This window comes from Marmota marmota, unplaced genomic scaffold, assembly GCF_001458135.2.
Source record: "Marmota marmota marmota unplaced genomic scaffold, marMar, whole genome shotgun sequence".
Taxonomy (NCBI): domain Eukaryota; kingdom Metazoa; phylum Chordata; class Mammalia; order Rodentia; family Sciuridae; genus Marmota; species Marmota marmota.
In genome coordinates, this window is record NW_025999968.1 from 58873455 (window position 1) to 58894182 (window position 20728).

A 20728-nucleotide genomic window follows, 5' to 3' on the forward strand; every position below is an offset into this window, starting at 1 on the left:
CACTAAGTTGCTGAGGCTGGCCTTGAACTTGTGATCCTCCTGCCTTAGCCTTCCGAGTTGTGGGGTTTACAGGTGTGCGCCACCACATCTGGCTTCAAATAAACTCTAAAAATTTTATTGTGGGGCTGGGGTTGTAGCTCAGTAGCAGAGCATTCGCCTAGCATGTTGGAGGCACTGGGTTTGATCCTCAGCATGACATAAAAATCAAGAAATCAAATTAAGGTATTGTACCCATCTGCAACTAAAAAAATATTAAAAAATATTATTGTGCCTCCATTTACCTTTTAACAGAGGCCTCGGAAGAAAGCAGTCCTGCTGCCACGTCCACTGCTGACCTCTAGCTTCCAGAACTGTGAGCAGTTAGTTTGTTCCTTAAGCAGCCCGGGCAGCCCGAGCAAACTCCCTCCACATCTGCCCTCCACGTGACGCCTTCATCTCTGTGACTATGCCCCCATCTCCACAGTACAGGTGGGGACAAGGTTGCCTCACTTGGTCCTGTGGGGAAGCCACAGGGCTGAGCTTGCTGGTGACCAGAGTCCCAGAGGTACAGAAGTCAGGCTGGGCTAAAGAGGGCAGATGAGTCAGGGTCCGGCTGGTGGAGAGGAGGCAGGAGGGGCTCCCTGTCCAGCCCAGTGCGGGAGGGAGGGAGGTCTCCTTCTGGCCCTCCTCCCTTCTCACTCTTGTGCTCTGTGGGTGGGGACGCTCGTTTCTCAAGGACCACCAGGACACACATCCCCAGCCCCGGGGCCCAGCACTGTGCCCCCACACAGCAACACTTAATGCAGGAGGTGCTTTGAGTTTCCTGGCTCTGACTCATCAGGCACCGTGGCTTGGTGGAATGACTGGCAGGTGGCGAAGCCAGGCAGAATTTGTGGCAGGGGATTTAACCCTCAACTGGGGTTCAGTGGGAGCAACAGACCTGAGGTGGGAGCCCTGGGTGATTCCAGAGGACACCCCAAAAATGCATCCTTGATTCCAATGTTTTAGGTCTCTTGAGACAGGCCAAGCACAAAGACTAAGGAAACAAGGGCTCTGTCTTTGCTTGTCCCATAGGAAGAATCGGGCAGAGGAAGTTAGCGGGGAAACAGGGCATATCAGAACAGCTATTATAATCACCAAAAAAATAAAGAAATAGATTGTCATGAAATTCATAGTGTTTAGAGATTTGAAATTCTAGCCATTAACTGCTTAGACCATTTTCTCACACTATAAAATAAGATGAATTTTTCTTTTTTTTATGATCGCTTTTTTAAAGATTCAGGATGCCTTTGGTGTGGCGAGTGCTGGTTCTCCCCCAACTGGAGACCCAGGTGAGTCACACCACCCTCCACCCACCAGCCCCACCCACCCATTGTTTGTTTTCCTAGGCTTTCTGGACTTATTAACTTGGGTGGTTCAGCTCATTCTAGAACATTCTACACTGACTGTGTGGCGCTGCACTTTCTTACACAAGGAGCTCTTTGACGTCTGGCAATACTTCCTTCAGGACACGCTTGAACACTTGCTAGTTAGTTCTGTGGTGGAACGTGGCCCCCACGAGGGGCCTGCCTTGTTTGTCTGAAGCCCCACAGGAGGCACGGCTGACATGCTCATCACACAGTGCTGCTTTTTCAGCAGATCAGCGAGCAAAGATCACTCAGAGGCTCTCCCATCTCCCAGGTCCTTCCACGTGACCAGGGCCTGGGCTGAAGTGAGATGACAAAGCCAGAGACTCAGCTCGCCGCCCAGGGCCCCTGTCCCTGGCACTCTGAGGTCCTGCCAGCTGCCCCTAGGACTACTGGAGCTTCCCAGGTATCCTCAGCCTCTGCCCTCTATTGGAACGCACCTGTCCCAAGTCCCCGAGGATGAGGATAAAGTAATAGACAGTAAAATGACCAGACAGTCAGGATGATGGGCCCTGTTCAACCATCCTGGAGGCTCACCAGGAGACACATTCCCCAGCACCTCCAAGGCCTGCTTCAGAGGAGATCTGGTGTGTTCAGGGTGACACATTCCCTAGACCCCAAGGCCGATTCCAGATGTAAAAGACTCTGAGGCTCACCTTTGGGAATACCTCCAGCCAACTCCTCTGTCCCAGAGGTAGAAAAGGGAAAGTGGGGGTGAACCCAGATGGGAGGAGGTTGGGTACAGAATGGAGGGTGGAGGTGAACCCAGATGGGAGGAGGGTACAGAATGGAGGGTGGAGGTGAACCTGGGTGGTGTCAGGGTGCCTTGTCAACACCTGCTGAACATGGCTTTTGCTCCATGCTCTGCCCAGAACCGTATACCATCTCCTAAGCTGGCACTCCAAAACGGGTCTTTCTGCTTTCAGGCCCCCTCCCTCAGGGCACTTAAATAAACCCCGCTCCGTTGACGCTTGCCTTCTGTGATGGTCCGTGGTCTTCAAGATCTGTGAGACAAGAACCCAGAGGAAAGTGGCGAAGCAGGGAATCTAGTCTCATCTCACAACTTTGGTTTCACCAGCACCACCCAGCTGGGAGCTCCTCCTTCTGCACGTAACCCTCCAGATGACTGAGGCTGGCAGTTCCCAGCCGTGGGGCAGAAAAACCAAAGAACACAAAGAGGAGTCTCCACGATGCCAAGGGCGGGCCTCCCGGGAGCACAGCACACGGGCAGGGATGACTTGGCCCCCGTGTGCTCTGGTTAACACCTACCTGGTAATGCCACGCAACAGTTGGGGACATAGGTGACGGAGGTCCCTTCCCCTGAGTGGGGTGGCAGACACGTGAGCTGATGGAGTAGCCCCCACAGTGCAGTGTGGTGAATCCTGCTGCGGGGCAGGGCCCCATGGGCCCCAAGGACAGCCACTAACTGAGCCAGGGAGAGAAGGTGGCATGCAGTACGGGTTTTGATAGCTGAGTAGGAGTGTTCCAGGGACCTGGGAAGGGAAAGACGGGGTAGGACAGGAGTAAATAGTGACAAAGTGGTGTGTCTCAAACAGTGGACTGTGGGCAGGGCTGGTGACGAGACCAGCTCGGCAGAGGAGAGCTAGGGAGCAACGCAGGCCACACGGCGGACGTCTCCCGTGGGTGTGCCTCTGGTGGCGGAATCACGGTTCTCAGGAAGGCCCTGGCCTAATTAGACAGAATCCTACTAAAGCAGAGCCCAGAAGGGAGGCCAGTCCTGGGAGAGGCAGCGTATCCCTCAGCAGGCGGTGAGGCCTGGGCTGGGTTAAGGGCAGCTGGACTCCAAACACATGCTGCCCTGGGGAGGGAGTGAGGGGACCTCAGGATTCTGCCGGGGTCAGGGTGGACGGTGGTGGGTGGTGACGGTGCCTCCAGCCAGGCAGCAGCAGCGGGAGCTCTGGCGGGTGGGGGTGCTGGCGGGACGTGCCCTGTCCTCTTTTGTGCTTCCCACCCCTTGCCCTGCCCTCTGCCCAGCTCTGTGCCTTGGTGACTGTTAGAAGCCTTACAGGGAGGCAGGGCCACTGTCAGGGTCGCCGGCGTGCCCAGGCCTGAGGAGACACCGTCAGGAGGAGGCGTGTGGCCTGGAGTGACAGGGTGCACGCCTGACTGGGGCAGGAGCTGTGGCTTGTGTGGCATTTCCGCACCTGTGCCGTCTTTCACCCTGGGCTCTGGTGGGGACAGTCAGCCTTTGCCCGGCTCTTCCCTCAGGTTCCTCCACCTCAGGTTCCCGAGGCCCCAGCAAGCTTCCTCTTGTCTGAGATCATGAACTTGAGTGTCGCGATGCCAAACAGATCCTAGGTAAGGGCAGGGAGAGCAGAGGCCCTGAACCCGGGCTCGTTTGTTTCAGATAAACATCTAGTTTTAGAACCCCACGACCCAAAGTGGGTTCCGGAAACATTACCATATGACACTTTCTCTAAAAAACGCATTTCAGCATCAGACTGGTCAGGGAAAGGCGACATCCTCACGCCCCGCCTGGGCATGCACAGCTCACATCTAAGGCTCTGAGAAGGCCGGTGGCAGAACACTGTCCAGACAGGGTCTCCCCAGGTCCAGTCGTGAGATCTGGGATGCTGTGTTTTTTTTTTTTGTGGGCAGAAGGGGGTACCAGGGATTGAACTCAGGGGATATGACCACTGAGCCACATCCCAGCCCTTTTTTGTATTTTATTTAGAGACAGGGTCTCCCTGAGTTGCTTAGTGCCTCCCTGTTGCTGAGGCTGGCTTTGAACTTGTGATCCTCCTGCCTCAGCCTCCAGAGCTGCTGGGATTGCAGGCGTGTGGTTTTGTGATTTTTTTGCTACATGGATTTTGAATATCAAGGGACTGGCTTTTGAACACACAAACTGTGCAAACCTTTGAAAGTCATGTTGTAGGTCCACGAAACAGGACAGTGTGGAGGGCCACGGGAGAGAGCCCCCGGGGCCCCGCCTGCCCTGCGGAGAGGACCGCACCCACACCCATTTCTGTGTTCGTCTTCCTTTTCCATTTTTACCTGGTCTCCAGTTCACTTTTCTGTTGCTTTACACCCTATTTCTTGATGTTTTGCATCAGATGAAAGTAGGGTAATTAGTTCCTTCTCTTTTTTTAAAAGGCATTTCATCTGGCTTCCAGCACAGTGGCTAATTATGGCTGTAGGGGTTTCCTCCTTTGAAATAAATCTCTGCCAACTACAGTCAGCTCCGCTCCCTCGTCTGAAGGGAGGTGCCCCGTGGGCCTGATGCTGTCCCTGAGCTGTAGATTTGATGGTGGTAGAAAGCGAGGGAGGAAGCCGGTAGCTAGGCAGGTGATGTGCCCACTCCCCAGCTCCATGCCTGTCCTCTCTGTCCAGCTGGCTTCACCTGGACCAATGATCTCACCTCTCTGGGGCTCTGAATCTGATCTGTAAAATGGGTACAAGAGCACCCACCTCACAGAGCTGCATCCAGAAGGAAATGAGTTAGTGGACGTCAAACACTGAGGACACCTGTTGACACCATTACCTTTACTTCTAAAAAGATACTTAAACAACTTTTCCCCAATTGTCTTTGATAAACCTTTCCCCAGGCACTTCCCAGTGAAACCTATCGTGGAAAAGAGACTTCACGCCGCAGTGTTTCCAAGCACTGCCAGCACTTTTTATTTATTTTGGAGATGAAAACTGCTTCTGAAAAGCAGAAGTGATCGCAGGGTGATCACATGGCTGGGTGTCAAACAAGCAAACAAAAACAAAAACCTGCATCTGCCATGGAACTGAGACCGCCAAGGACGCGGGGATGGCAGAGTGGGGGCGGGGGGACTCCGCCATGTCAGGGTTCTGTCCTCGGCATCTGCTTCCTACTGCTGTGCTCCTGGGTCCTTCACCGAGGGATCAGTACTGACATGATCAAGGGTGTACCAAGCACCAGGCTCAGTCAGAGCTCATGTCCTGCTGTCCCACTGCAGACCTGGGACACTGGGGTGACAAGGGCCACAGGTTTCTGTCCCCAGTGGAGACTGGGGATGCTCTCAGTTTTGTCTGTGAAATAATAACATCTGCAGGCTGCAGAGATGGTGTGCACCTCACTCTAGCCCTGGGTTGAGGTGTGAGCTGTCCCCGTTGAAGGGCAAGGTGCATTGCTGATGAATCCCTCCACTTGGTGGCCTGTCCCTGCTCACCCACACTGCCCAGCCAACCACAAGGGGAAATCTGCAGTGGGAAGCAGAAGTCTTTCAGGGTGCCCAGAGCTCTGTGCTGGGAACTGCCTGGTGCCCACATCGCATACCTTCCTCTCTACATTGGTCCCAGTGACCAATGTGGTTGGTTAGAACTGAAGGGGGACTTCCGTCTCCACTGATGCAGGGACGTGGAAGCAACTGTGGTCAGAGCTCTAAGGCTGCAAAGTGCTCTCTCTGCAGCAGGTGGGAAGGGGGCTCTTGAAGAAAGTCCCCGCACATCCCTTACATCCCTGTCCAGAGCCCGGCAAGGTCAGTTACTGTGAAGTGGCTCTCTCTCCTGCCCCTGTGTGCTCCCGAGGAGAAAGAAGAGTCTGCCTTTTCTGTGTCTCTCTCAAAGAATGATGAACGTGGGAAGCCAACACCTCAGAATGTAGCCGCTTCAAATGATTACCATCTCCTGCAAGTGGCCCAGACCCTGTCTGTCTTCCGTGTGCCTCTTTCCAGCTGTCTGAAGAGCTCTGGGTACAGGGAAGTCTCCTTCACAGTAGAAAACTCCTCGAGTGTGAATTTTACCTCCATGCATCAAAAACTTCTCAGTACTGGGTTTTTTCCACTGCATCATGTGGGCAGTGTGGTTTTTCTTCTTCTTCTTCTTCTTCCTCTTTTTTTTTTTTTTTTTAAGTCAGGGATTGAACCCAGGGGAGCTTAACCCCTGAGCTACATTCCCAGTCCTTTTTATTTTTTAGTTTGAGACAGGGTCTCACTAAGTTGCTGAGGCTGGCTTTGAACTTGCGGTCCTCATGCTCAGCCTCCCTAGTACAGTGTGGTTCTTCTACACATAGGAGTGAGGTGCCACCCACATGCCAACCTGTACGTACCAACCTGGTCTCTACCAGGCACACCTGGTGGTGGGTTAAAGTCTGAGGGCCATCCAGACGTGGCCGATGATGTTTCGCTAGTCCTCTTGGGATGGCAGGGATCACAGGTGTACTCTGAAGCCCCACCCACTGAAGGCAGGGAAGGGTCAGCTGTGCGTGTGGGGTGGGTCAGCCTGCATGGGCAGGTGTCCCCCATGAGCAGCTATGTGCCTCACAGGGCCCAGGGTGGTGGCCACACCACAGCGACACACAGGGCAGGCTCCAAGCCGCAGCCTCTCCCGCTACCACCTCTCGGTTCCCACGACCCTTCACCTTGCTCCACCGAGAGCTTTGTTTAACAGTTCAGAGAACTGCTGTGGGCCCCAAAGCCTTCCAGGCGCGTCACTCTAATTAGTATAGTGGCTTCCCTGGGAAAACTGCTTTCCAGGCTCCAGAGGAACACTGATCATTCTAAGTAAGTTTGCACGAGGATGCTGGGACTGTTGGTGCCACCCAGGTTCTTGAATCAGAAATGCAGGGGTTTCTGGCCAGCAGTTCTTGAGTTCCCTGAGACGAGTGAGAAGCAGGCAAGCACTCGCTCCCATCCTCACACATACGGAGACCACTAGCCTGGGGCGGGAGTGGAAGGAAGGGCCCGAGCTGTGCCTTTCCACGCTGCCTACATTATGCAAAGAGCCCCTATCCTCTCTACCCATCCATCTGCAGCACAATGGCTGCAATCTGGCCACTACCCTACGTACTGATTCAACCAGCATATCTTAGGCATTCACATGAGCCAGGCCTCTGCTGGGAAGTGCACTCCAGAGTCTCCTTGGCAGAGGACAAAGAAGCACAAAGAAGCAACTGTCCATTGCAGTGGTAGGTAGCAGCATTGAACAAGGAAGCTAAAGGCTGTATTCATCTGCTTTCCATTGTTATAGCAAAATTCCAGGGCGCGTACTTTATAAAGAAAAGAGGTTTATTTAGCTTACAGTTTGGGAGGCTCACAGTCCAAGAGAGGTGGCAAATCCATTTTGTCTTGGTTGAGGTCTGCCCTGGTTGTATGGTATCCTAGTGGTTGGTGTCACGATGGGAGCACATGTGTGAGCGATCACTGGGCAAAACAGGAAGTTGGAGAGTGGGAAGGGGTGGTCTTGCTCTTTCATAACAACCTTTGGAAACTGCATTAATCCCTCCCAAGCCCAGTGCCCCCAGTCACCTCATTACCTCTGCACTAAGCTCCACCTCTCAAAGGTCCCACCACCTCTGAATATTGCCACACTGGGTCCAGAGCTTCCAACCCTGGAACCCTTGGGGAACCCACCAATCACATCCAAGTCATAGCAAAGGAATGGGGAGTGACAAGGTGTGGGAGCATGCGCGCATCAGCCACGGTGTCAGGGAGGGAGCGGTGGGTGTCTAAGTCAAGAGAGTCCTTCTGGGAGAGGAGGAGGCATGCAGAGGTCTCGAGCTGGGAATGAGTGGGGCCTGCTCAAGTGCGCAGGGAGTCTGGTGTGACAGGGGCTGGCAGCAGAGGACCTTGACCAGCACCTGCCATGAAGCATAGCCTTCGAAGCCTGATAAGTGGCCACTTCCGTGGAGCAGGCTTGACCCCCGTTTCCTGTGGCTGTCTGTGGGGCGCTGATCCCAAGCCTTTCCGCTGCAGCAGTTCTCAGTGGGGGATGATTTGCTCCCCAGGAGAGTTTCAGCAAAGCTGGAGATGTTTTTGGTGGTGGCAACCTGTGTGTGCACTTGTGAGGATGCTCTTGGCATAGTGAGAAGAGACCAAGGTGCTGCTAAGCTTCCTACCTTGCTCAGAACAGACCCTCAGCCAAGAACTATTTGGCTCAATGTGTCAAATGAGCTGGGGTAGAGAATCCCGTTCCGGGTCTCCATGATATTTTATTCAATTGTCATTGGTACCAGGCTCTGGGGAGGGTTGGGGACACATGGGAAGGGGTGCAGTGTGCATGGCCTGCACGTGAGACCCACCTCAGAGTGTCAGGAACACAGTATTCCACACCTGACCTCTTATAGTTTAGCCAAGCACAGTGCCAGTGCTTAGGCCATGGGCTCCCGGCTGGGATGCTGTCACTTTCTGGGCAGGGGTCTGGAGGACCAGGCCAGGCTAGCTCATCTCCCGGGGGCTCACTGGGAGGAGCAATCAGTGCACACTGACCAACCTGATCTCTGCTACGGTGGGCTGTCTGCCAGGAGCCCTGAGTCCTAGGCAGGGCCTTTGCCTCTGCTGCCCTCTGCCTGGAAGGCCCCTCCAGCATTCTGGGCCTCTCACCTGCCCATCTTCTCATCTGGCAGCTCCATGCCAGGCTGCTGAGCTCCCCGCTGAGATCCCCCTACCCTGCCCCTCAGAGCAGAGCTCTTTTGTCTGGGTCCTGCGCCATGTCACAGTCCCTCAGCTGCCAGAATTCTGTGAACAGTAGCTGACAAGCACTGGGGAAGGCAGGCCAGGTGGACAGGGCAGCAGGAGGGCCCCCTTGAGGGTCTGGGAGGGAGAGGTCAGGGGTGCCAAGGCAGCAACCTCCCCTCCTCCCTGCCAGAGGCTGCACCCTGCTAGGTCTGCTCAGCTGTGACTGCCAGGCACGCTTGGTTACCCCAGGAAATAGCTTCAGTAGGAAGCCTGGTGCCGAATGGTGTGGGAGTCTAATAATCGGGCTCCTGATTCTGGGGCACCCTTACTACAGCCCTCCTTCCTCCCCATCAGACACCTCTCCACCCCTCCCCCGGCCTCATCCTTTCTCTGAAATGAGCCTACGTGTTTTAGACTTTGGATTCTTATCTCCCTGAATTTTTGCTATATTCCCACAGCATCACGAACCCACTCTATTTGTGCAGAACTGATCACACATTAGTCTCTGAGAAACAAGGACTGGCATTGTTCTGAAGCTATTGAAAATAGGATATTATGGAAAATAAGTCACGTTCATTCAGCTTGGCGTAGGGGCCTGAGAATTGGCCCCAGGGAATTTTACTAGGGGCCTGGCTGATGACCACTGTATCAGATGGTAAATCCTCAACTCTTAAAAAAAGAATATATAATGTATATGTACACATATATGAACACATACCTATAGATGTATAAAATATATGTATTTGTTCCTGCCAGAGAAAGACCAAGTCCTGTTGGCATCATCTTCTGCTACCCCCTCCCCCTAGGCTATTCGTTTTCAATTTGGGCTCTGCCTGTGGCCGTAGGACCCAGGACCAGCACCTTAACTTCTTTGTTTCTCTTTACTCATCTGTAAAATGGGACAGGCAATAGCGCCTCCTTCATTGTTGTCCCCGGGAATTACTGCCGCCCTCGGTGACTTGACCTTGACGGCTGTGCTCAGAGGCAAGCCTTTGGTATGGAAGTAGCGTCTCCGTTCCAAGACACAGTGGCGAGGGAGGTGTTCTGGAGACGCACGGACCGCAGCCTTCTCTGCACCGGGAGTATTGTCAAAGTTAACTTTGGGACTGCCCCTGGGAGGGCAGGACGGCAAACTCAAAGAACCGGCCTGGGGGACCCGAGCAGTTCCACCGAGGTGAATTTCTGGCGCTCGGTCAAAGATGCGCTCCCCGCCGCGGCCTCTCCGGGCTCGGGCTGGGTGGTCAGGCCGCCGACGCGAGCCGGCCGCGGGGACCCAGGCGCCCCCTCCCCGCGCCGCAGCGCCCCCGCCCGCCCCCGCGGCCTCCTCACCTATCAGATTTCCCGTGCGCATCGCCGCGCCGCTCCGCCCACCTCCTAAATGCCGCGCCGAGCCGCAACCCATCCCGGGCCTGGACCGGCGCGCCGCGGACCGGCCGCGCGCCCCCTGCCTCCGCGGGCCGGGATGCGGCGCTAGGTCGCCGGGCTTCCGGGCCGCGGGCCGCGGAGATGCCCACGCACGGTAGGACCGGGCCGGTGGGGGCCGCGCTGGGGCAGCGGGGGCGTGGGGGCCGGCGCAGGTGACCGCGCGCCCCGGGGGCCGCGCCCTGCAGGCACGCTGTCCAGCGCCCCTTCTTTATTTTTTAATTAAGGGAGAAAAAAATATGTTACAGACCAAAGGTCATGGAACTTGGTGTCGCCGGGTGTTCGCTGATGAAGTGTCCTCACTCCTCACACCGCACGTTGGGAAGTTGGGTCTCTGGGTGGGCCACCCTGCGAATTCACGTTGGATAGTAAGGGATCACACTGGGGCGAAACGTCAATTAGGAAGCATAACCAAATCCTAGAAACCGAGTCAGCCCGCAGCCTGCGGCAGGCAGCCCTGCAGAGCGAGTGGGGGCGGTGAGGGCTGATAGGCAAGATGGTGAAAAGCCATCTCTCCACCAAGGAGTGACAGGAGGGGTGTTGGCTGCGGGGAGGACGGAAGGAAGGCTCTTAGGTCATTTCTCAATACAGTGAGTATCTTCAGGTTTGGCAATCAGCATTTTTTTTTTTTTTTTACAACATTTGTACTAGGTGTGTGTGTGTGTGTGTGTGTGTGTGTATTTGCGTGCACACGCACAGATATCATATGCGTGTTAAATACGTGCAGGAAATATTTATATTTGAGCAACTCCCCCCCATCTTGTCCTATTTTGGTTTCACTCTTTGTTTAGGTTTCTTCTGACTTTTGGGGGAACACATTCAGCTTTGAAATTCCAAAAGCGAATCTGCAGTAATCAGATGTTGTGAAATTATTTTTCATTCTTCCTGACAAACTTTAAAAATCTTTGCCATGTATATGCGACTTCTTGTCAACATTGGCATTATCTCCCATTTCTGCGTTTCCCTCGTTCCTCTGTTGCCCTGGGTTATAGAGAGGGAGGAGTAGAATTTAATAAGGGGAGGTCTGGGGAAGCTCAGGCTCCAGTGAGTGCTGAGTGTGACACGGGTGCTCCTTCCAGGGTTTGACAGAGGTAGGAAATAATTAGTTGCCTTAGTGGGTAAATGTATGCTGATCATCCCATCAATTTCAATTGATTTATAGTCTTGGGCAGGGGACAGCTCGGTGGCCCTGGCTTCCATCTCCAGTGCCACCTACACACACAGTCTTGTGCATGCTCCATCTACATGCCCCATCTTTTGTGGTGTTTTCTTACTAGCTGTGTGTGATATGTAAATTTGGTTTCAAAGAGAGAACATCTCATATCATTTCTTAAAGGAATGCCTAGGCATTAAGGCCTGTTTTCTATCTCCTTTCATTTCCCCCTCTCTTTTCAAGTCTTTTTTTTTTCCTTACGGGAGATAAAAAATAATTAAAGTCTGATGTTTGGGGAGGATTCCAGTGTGAGGCCCGAGGAAGGTAACTTCTGGATGTATATCCCTAAGAGTAGACACTCCCCTACACTGTCACCTGAGTCCTGTCCTTGCAAAGGTTCTTTAAGCCCAGGTGTTCCTTCTTTTGTAAGATCTTAGGTAGGTGCTTTGAATAATCAAGGACCACTTTTGGTATCGAATGTTGTGAGATTCTGCATACCTGCTGTCACCAGGCATGCCCAAGGGGTGACAGTCCTCATCCTTTCAGCAAGGCAGAGCCTCCCCCCCCACCCCGTCCCCACCCTCCAGCCACAGGCACTGGACAGGTGCTGGTTCAGACCTAGGGTCCTGGAAGTGCTTCCAGAGGCTCCCTGTGTCTCTTCCTGGGCATGGACTTTGGCTTGTTCTCTGAGCCCAGGCACTCGTGTCCCATGGGAGCCTGTTTGCCTCTTGTGCATGCTTGTCCGTTGGGCTGGGTTTCTGATCGGATTTCGACTTGGTTTTCTGCCAGGACTAGGTCCTGGTCTTGAATCCCAGTTCCAATGGCCTTAAGAAGCTGTGTGGTGTTTATCAGCCTGTCTTGCCAGGTGAATGGTGTTAGCAGACCCAGTCTGGGTACTTCCTGCTCGGAAGCCAATACTTGGGAGCTGAGTTGATGGGAAGAAATCAGTTTATTCAAGGGCTGGCTCCTGAGAAGATGGACAAGACTACTGTCAGGTGCTCAGACACACCAAAGGGCTTTCACGGGAGGTGTTGTGGACATTGGGCAAGACGATGCATATTAAGGGGGTCTTCATTATCCAGGGTCTGTTTTCTCTTCTGCTGGAATATCTTATGATAATCACTTGACTTTTGTATCCTAGGCCAGTCCCTATACTCTTTTAGGTAAACATGTTATTTCCCGCAAGTTAAACATTATTCCACTTTTAATTGAAGAACGGGGTTACTAAGTCCTCGGAGGATCACACTTTGATGTTATCTGAAGACCCATCCGATGTCCCAAGCTCTGAAAACTAAAGAAAGATGACTGATTAGGAGGTCTTGGAACCAGTGTCTGTTTCCTTTTTCTGCAAGAGTCGTCCTCAGCAGGTGGCATCTCAGCCATTCAAAGGTGGCTTTATTTGTAAAGGGGAACAACAAAGAATAATGCTATGAGGAGCAATTTGCAAAGTTGAGCTGATCCAAAATAGGGTGGCGTCACACGGTTGCTGTGGACGCTGACTAGGGTTGGTCTTCCTGGAACCTGACAGACCATGGACTACCACACCCCTCCCTGACTGTACTGGTTAGCCACCAGGAGCCTATAGCATTGCTCCTGGCCCCACCCAGAATTAGGCAACTCGGCCGTGCAACTTCCTGTGGACACTGCTGTCGGTTGGATTTTCTCCTTTGTCCCTTTCTTCCTTCTGCGCCCTGCTGGCCTTCAGGAAGGGCTCCTCCCAGCCCTTCTAATGGCAGCTCTTCGCCTTTGCCACCTGAGGATGGGGCTCCATCAGCTTTGAGTCTGGCTGCCCCTGGGTTTTGACTACCCTTTTCTTTGCCTGTGCAAGGAGGGGGTTCCTGGAGCTGTGTCCCAAGGGAAGCCAAAGGTTAGGGGGATGACAGAGATTTTGACAAACTCGTGTGGCCTTCGGTGGAAAACCAGGATCAGGAGATGGAGCAGCATGTAATGAGGCTCAGTGGATCAGTCGAGCGGGATTTTTGGTCTAATTCTGACCATCATCCCACATCCGCAGTAGGAGACACAGAGCTAGAATTTGAGTCTGAATTGGGTAAAGGAAAGCTGATCATTCATTTTCTCATTCCATAACTGTTCAGGTCATAATCAAGAGCTCAGGATCTGGAGTGGAATGCCTGGTTCAAATCCCGTGGCATCCGGGTTCTTGCTGTGTAACCTGGGGCAAGTCACTTATTTCTCTAGGCCTTGGTTCCTTAGTTTTCCTCCACTGAAGTTGAAGATCCCAGCAGCCCTTGTTTCATCAGGGTGGCTGTAGGGTCAGGTGGTTCTGAGTATCTGCAGCCACGTGGCAGGGCTACCGAAGGCCTAGCTATCACCGCTGTTGGTACTTCCCTGTTGTTATCCAAGCACTTCACTGTGCCAAATAATATTGCTTTTGAACAAGAATGAGGTGTGAAAATGAAGACACAAACTAGTTTTATTGAACTAAAGAAACAAACAAACTTGGTTTTAAAAGCCTTTGCCAGAAAGATAGGCCCAGGGCATTTGAGGCCCGGCAGAATGATCACCAGGGACAGCGTTCAGGCTGGCCTCTCCGCTTTGGTCCCTGTGTCTGTCATGAAGCGCAGCTTTTCCGTGCTTTCCGGAAGCCATTCCTGGGGGTTGCAACTCTGTCTTGGTTGCTTCTGAGGGTTTCTCGTTTATTTATTCATTCTGCAGAGGTGTTTTGTCGTTGGAACTCTGCGAGCTCCCTTTGAAAGCTTGTTCTGTGCCCTTGTCATCTCTTGTTTTGCCAATTTTGTGTTTATAACTTCCCCTGGTAGTAAATCATTTATTGTGAACCCTTTTTTGGGGGGGATTCAAAAGACACTCACAGAGTCCACGCAAAGTCCAAGGACCATGCCACGCACTGGAATCCCACGCAAGAGATTTATTGTCGGTCTTACAGGAGGCAAACCCACCAGGCTGTCCCTCCGGGGAGAGCAGCACTCACAGCAGCTCCTTAGCCCGCAGGAGGAATCTCATAAGCTGCTCAGGAGTCTAAGCTGGGAGGGGTCGATCCCTTAGCAGGCACTTTGGAACCTCTCGATATAATGGAGCCCGACCTCAAATGGTGAATCTGATGCCAGTATGATCTGGCGCCAATATTGACCTGATGCCAATAGGGATACTAGGGATTGAACCCAGGGGCACTGAGCCACACTCGCAGCCCTATTTTGTATTTTCTTTAGACAGGGTCTCACTGAGTTGCTCAGCACCTTGCCTTTGCTGAACTGGCTTTGAACTCGCGATCCTCCTGCCTCAGCCTCCTGAGGTGCTGGGATTATAGGTGTGTGCCGCCACGCCCAGCTACTGTGAACGCTTTCAGTCCACTCTGGGAGTCTGGTTTTTTCCGGAGTGACTTCTTCATCCTGCACATTGGTGTGTGCTACAGGCCTGCTCCCTCGCCTGTGCTTTTGGGCCGTGGTGGAGTTTCCAGGCAGGGCCTGGTGGGAGAGGAGATCATGTCCTTGGAGGACTTCTTGTCCCCGCCCTTTCCTCTCTCTCTGCTTCCTGGCTGCTCCCAGGGAGCAGCCTCCTCTGCCACAGGCTGTCACTGTTGAGTTCTGCCTCACTCAGAAGCCGTGCAGCCTGCTGACCCTGGGCTGAGACCTCCGAGACCATGACGAGGTTCCATCTCACCCCAGTCAGAAGGGTGCTCATCAAGAATACAGGCAACAATAAGTGTTGGCGAGGGTGTGGGGAAAAGGCACACCCATACACTGCTGGTGGGACTGCAAACTGTCACCACTCTGGAAAACAGTATGGAGAGTCCTTGGAAAACTCGGAATGGAACCACCGTTTGACCCAGCTATCCCACTCCTTGGTCTATACCCAAAGGACGTAAAATCAGGAGTGATGCAGCCACATCAATATTTATAGCACTTCAGCTCACAATAGCTAAGTTATGGAACCAACTAGATGCCCTTCAGCAGATGAATGGCTAAGGAAAATGTGGTATATATACATGATGGAATATTACTCAGCCTTAAAGAAGAATGAAGTCATGGCATTTGCTGCTAAATGGATGGAGCTGGAGACTGTCATGCTAAGTGAAATAAACCACTCCCCCCAAACCAAAGGTGGATGCTAATTGACAATAAGGTGGGAAGGGGAGGAAAGAATAGAAGTTCATTGGATTAGACAAAGGGGAATGAAGGGAAGGGAGGGGGATGAGAATAGGAAAGACAGTAGAATGAACTGGACATTATTTTCCTATGTTCCTAAATGAATATATTACGAGTGAAACTCCGTGAACAAACACAAGAATGGGATCCTAATTAGAGTAAGCTATACTCCGTGTGTGTGTGTGTGTGTATGTGTGCCAAAATATACTCTATTGTTGTGTATATCTAAAAAGAATAAATTAACAAAAGCCCCAAACCCAAATGTCCCCCTGTAAGCTGATTTTGTCCCGTGTTTTGTCACAGCCCCAGGAAGCTGACTGACGCCTGCCTTTCTGTGGTCTTTCTGCATATTTGCTCAGCTCTCTCTGCCGGATATATTTAAAAAGGGCATGTTTGGCTGGTCTTTTGGAGACAGTTTAAGTGAGTTGTCCTTCATTGCTTTTTATTTTATGTGAGTTTTATTTGTTTTCCTCACAGAGCTTTGTTTATTGGATATCATGGTTAAAAACACTTTTCTGTGTCCCGAGGGTATGAGGAGAGGGAGGCGATTGGGTATCCTGGATCACCATTATTGGTGAATTGAGACTCTACTTGTTTTTCCTATAATTTAATTAAAAGTTGTTTTCAGTCAGGTTTCACGTTGCCCTTAAATTCAGGGTGTAGCTTGGAGGCCTTAAAGTCATTTTTTTTCAAATGATAAAAGAGTTTCCTGTGGAACAGTCAGAGAGTAACAGCCGAGCCACGTGGGAGCACATCCCGGCTCTGCTAAGTCCCAATATCTGCCACTCCTGCTTCCCTTTAAACAGTCGAGACAGCAGTAGAGCATCCTTGGCGCCCCCTGTCCCCTCCAGACCCCCTGCCTCTCCTACCCTTTGTCACTATTCCTGATTGCCCCTGATCTTTCCCATGTGAATTCATTATGGTTAATTATGTGATTGCTTTCTACTTTTCGAGTTTTCTAATGGTCTCATTCTGTCTCTTTATTGTTTTGAGCCACAACGTGGAAATTTTTTTTGTTTCAACAATCTTTATTAGTGCATTAGTGGGATGCCTGCTGTCGGGGTTCATTTTGACGTGACCATACGCGCATGGACTATGGTGAGCTCCCCTTCAGTGCCCGGCCCTCCTCTCTCCTCCCTGCCCTGTCCCTTTTCCTCTACCCCCCCATCTTTCTCCTGTTTGTTTGTAGTTTTTTTTTTTTTTTAACTTTAGTGCATTATGGATACATGTAAATGTGCCATTCACTGTGGTATATTCATATAGGGACACAAACGTCCGTTTCATTCCACGGTTCCTCCTCTCAGTCCCCTTCCTCCCCTGCTGGACTGATCTCTCTTCTGTTTCATGGGGTTCCCTCTAATTTCCCCCTTTATTTTGGTCTAGCTTCCATAGGAGAGAAAACATTAGACCCTTGACTGAGACTAGTTTACTTTGCTTAGCATGCTCTCCATTTCCTTCTAGCTACCAGCAAGTGACATAACGTCATTCTTCTTTATGGCTGAGTAAAGCGCCAGTGTGTATATATGCCACATTTCTTTAAGCCACTCCCACGTGGCTCGGCTGTTACTCTCTGACTGTTCCACAGGAAACTCTTTTATCATTTGAAAAAAAATGACTTTAAGGCCTCCAAGCTACACCCTGAATTTAAGGGCAACGTGAAACCTGACTGAAAACAACTTTTAATTAAAGTTGTTAAATTAAAGTGATGGGCACCTGGGCTGGTTCCTAACTTGGCTATTGTGGAGTGAGCTGCTGTAGACCTTGATGGGACTGTAGTGCTACAGTAATGTGCTGATTTTAGTTCTTTTGACGTATGCTAAGGACTGGGATGGCTGGTGGTCAGACGTTGGTAGTTTTGGAGCAATCTCCACACTGCTTTCCGAAGTGGTGGTAGGCTGTCCCACCAACAATGCACCTTTCCCCCTCATCCTCACCAGGATTTGTTATTGCTCGTGTTCTTGATCAGTGCCATTCTGACTGGCGTGAGACGAAATCTTAGTTTATTTTGCTGATTGCTACAGACGTTGAGCATTTTTTCCATAGATTTGTTGGCCATTGTATTTCTTCTTTTGGGAAGTGTCTGTTTGGTTCTTTTGCCCATTTACTAATTGGGGTTTTTGGCATTAGGTTTTCTGAGTTCTGTGTGTGTTCAGGACCTTAATCCCCTGTCTTGGGAGCAGGTGGCCAGGATCTTTTCCCAGGTGTAGGCTCCCTCTTCATGTTCCTATTTCCTTGGCTGTGCAGAGGGTTTTCATTTGAGGCCTTCCCACTTTTTGATTCTTGGTTTTATTTCTTGCCCTTTAGGAGGAAGTCAATTCCTGTGCCAACTCCCTGCAGTGTTGGGCCTACATTTTCTTCCAGTCGTTGCTGTGTGTCTGATCTAATTCCTAGGTCTTCCATCCATTTTGAGTTGATTTTTGGGCAAGGTGAGGGATGGGGTCCAGTTTCATTCTTTGATGTTTGAATATCTGGTTTTCCCGGCACCATTGATTAAAAAGCTATCTTTTTCCCCACGTATGTTTTTGGCACCTTTTGGGGTGTCAGATGACGTCAGTGTGTGGTTGCCTCAGTGTCTTCTACTCCACTGGTCTTGGGGTCTGTTTGGGGCCACCACCAAGCTGTGTTTGTTACTGTGGAGGCACAGCTCTAGTTCCCTCACTGTCTTTGCAGGGTTGAGCCTCAGTTGGCTCAACTGTTTTTTGCCATGAATGCTTAGAAGATTTCCATTTTGGATGTAAAGCTGCTGTATAAACATCCTTTGCCCCCTGTGTGAACTACCTGACAAGGATCAGGTACAAGGGCACGTGTGTCTCCATCTGTCCTAGCTCTGAAAGGGGAGGAATGCTTTCTCATGGGGGGTTCTACCAATTTATAGCCCCACCCACTGTATAATTCAATCACTTGGTGCCTGGTCTCCACAACTTCCCCAACACTTAAAATTATAGCATCTTTAAATTCTTGTTAATATGATGGGTGTGGATTAGGATCTCATTGTTTTAAGATATATTTGCCTGATTTTAGTAAAGCTGATTGTCTACACACACACACACACACACTCACACACACAGGCTTCCTTTCCGGTGAATGGCTGCTCATGTGCTTTGTTCATTTTCTATTTGGGGTGTCTTTTTCTTATCAATTTGTAGTAGTTCATTTAGAGATTTTTGAGCCTTTATTTTAGTAATATAAATTGCACTTTCATTCTCCTTGTCTGTGGCTTGTGTTTTTACATTTTATTGAATACTCGCTTCTCAGTTTTAATTTGATGAAATTCGCTAAGTATTACTTTATGGTTTGTGCTTTTTCTAAACAAAAAAGCCTTTTGTCTTAAGAAATTATTTTCCGGGCTAAGGTTTTAAAGATCATCTTGAATGTTTTCTTCTAGAAGTTGTAAATCTTGCTTATCCTGTTTAGGTTTTTAGCCTGCTTTTGATTCATTTTTGGTGTGTTGTGTGTGTTGTGTGTAGAGATTCAAATATAATTTTTCCATATGAATAGCCAGTAATCTCAGATCATTAATTCAATAATCGTTTTCCTGTTGATGTGCGATGCCATCTGTCACACGTGGGGGTGTTCTGGTTTGGATATGAGGTGTCCCCTAAAAGGTCATGTGTGAGATAATCGCAAGGAAGTTTAGAAGTGAAATAATCAGATGATGAGAGCCTAAGCCTAGCTGTAGTGGCACCCCCCTCCACACACACACACACACACACACACACACACAAAATCTTAACTGAGCTGCTCCAGAAATCTTCACCATAGATGACTTTAAGAAAAAGAGTCTCCACAAAAAAGTGCAATGTGGTAGAACTTCCTATTTTCCTGTTGCTGTATTTGACTTGGCCACAGGCCAGGAAGAAATCCGCACTCCAGGTGCTGAACGCCCCGTTACTTGATTCCACAAACATGTATCCCGTATGGTGGTTTGTAGAAGTGTGTTTGCAAATGCAAAATGTGATAAAAAAGACAGATCCTTTAACAAGGCTCTGGCCTTGAGCTGGGCTTCACAGAGATGTCTACATTTCTAAGATGAGTTACAACTGGGCTCCATGGTAACAGCTGGCAGGGGAGGAAAGAGAGGGGAGAAGAAGCTCTCCCCTTCTCAGGTGTGGTCCTTGAAGGGTTAATGTGCCCAGAACAGTGAGAGAAAAAGCTGCTTTTATGTGAACTTCTGCAGACTGTGAACTTCTGAGCCCCTCCCCTTACACGCTGGGTATAAAACTCTGAAACTCCCTGAACTCGGGGTTCAGGGGGATTGATTGATGACAGCAAAAGCTGTGCCCCCTGGACCTGGCTGCAGCCAAATAAAACTGTCTCCTGCTGTCTTGGGTGCCCTGCCTGTCCGTCCATACACCATAACCAGTGTATTATCACTGATAAGGATTACCTGGGTGGAAAATGTAGGCAGGGGGGTGTGGCTGGAAGACACAGGTCCCTGGGGGTGTGCCTTTGGGGTGTGTATTTTGTCCCTGGTGAGCAGAGCTCTCTCTACTTTTTGGTGCCATGTCCTGAGCTGCTGTCCTCCTCTCCACCTTATTGCCCTGATGTTCTGCCTCCCCTTGGGCCTAGAGCCGTGGAATTGACCACCTGCAACTGAGATCCTTGAAACTGTGAGCATCAAATAAAGCTTTCCCCCTCTAAAATTGTTCTTACCAGGTCTTTTGGTCCCAGGGGTAGATAAGCTGCCTAAAGCAGTGTGGATCTATTTTGGGGCTGTTTATCCTATTTTATGATTATCTTGGTCAGCTCACACTGCTGTAACAAAATGCCACCGACCAGGTGACTCCAACAGTAGGAACGTATCTTCTCATGGTCGTAGAGGCTGCCTCAGACCAGGGGTCAGCCCAGTTTGCTTCTGGTGAGGGCCTCTTCTGGCTTGCAGATAGCCACCTGACAGTGTCCCTGTCGGGTTGGCACTTCACTTCCTTTTCTGTTGAATTAGAGCCCCATCTGTGACCTTGCCTAACCTTAATTGCAGCCTAAAAATTGTCTCCAAATGCAGTCACATTGGGTTGTTATTTCAACATATGGATTTTTAAAACACAATTGAGTCCGCAGCGTTGGTATTTTTGTCTGTACCTCACCATTGACTTGATGAATATATGTCAAGACTCATAGAAGACTGCAAGGAAGAAGCTACTTATGATAATTACTATAAGTCTTGTTGTACAGATCAAGTTTCCCCTCTTAGTTTTCCTTTTCTTTTTTGGTACTGGGGATTGAACCCAGGGGTCCTCTGCCTGGGCTCTATTCTTGGTCCTT

The 20728-nt window shown here is 50.7% G+C and overlaps 1 protein-coding gene across 1 annotated transcript in view; it reads left to right on the top strand.

Annotated features, from left to right (window-relative positions):
• Positions 1-10120: 10120 nt before the first annotated feature.
• Positions 10121-20728, top strand: part of B3galt5 (beta-1,3-galactosyltransferase 5) — a 41390-nt gene continuing 30782 nt past the window's right edge. The window contains exon 1 of the mRNA XM_015478456.2: positions 10121-10286. The gene's annotated coding sequence lies outside the window, so the exon portion shown is untranslated. The remainder of the gene's footprint in view (positions 10287-20728) is intronic.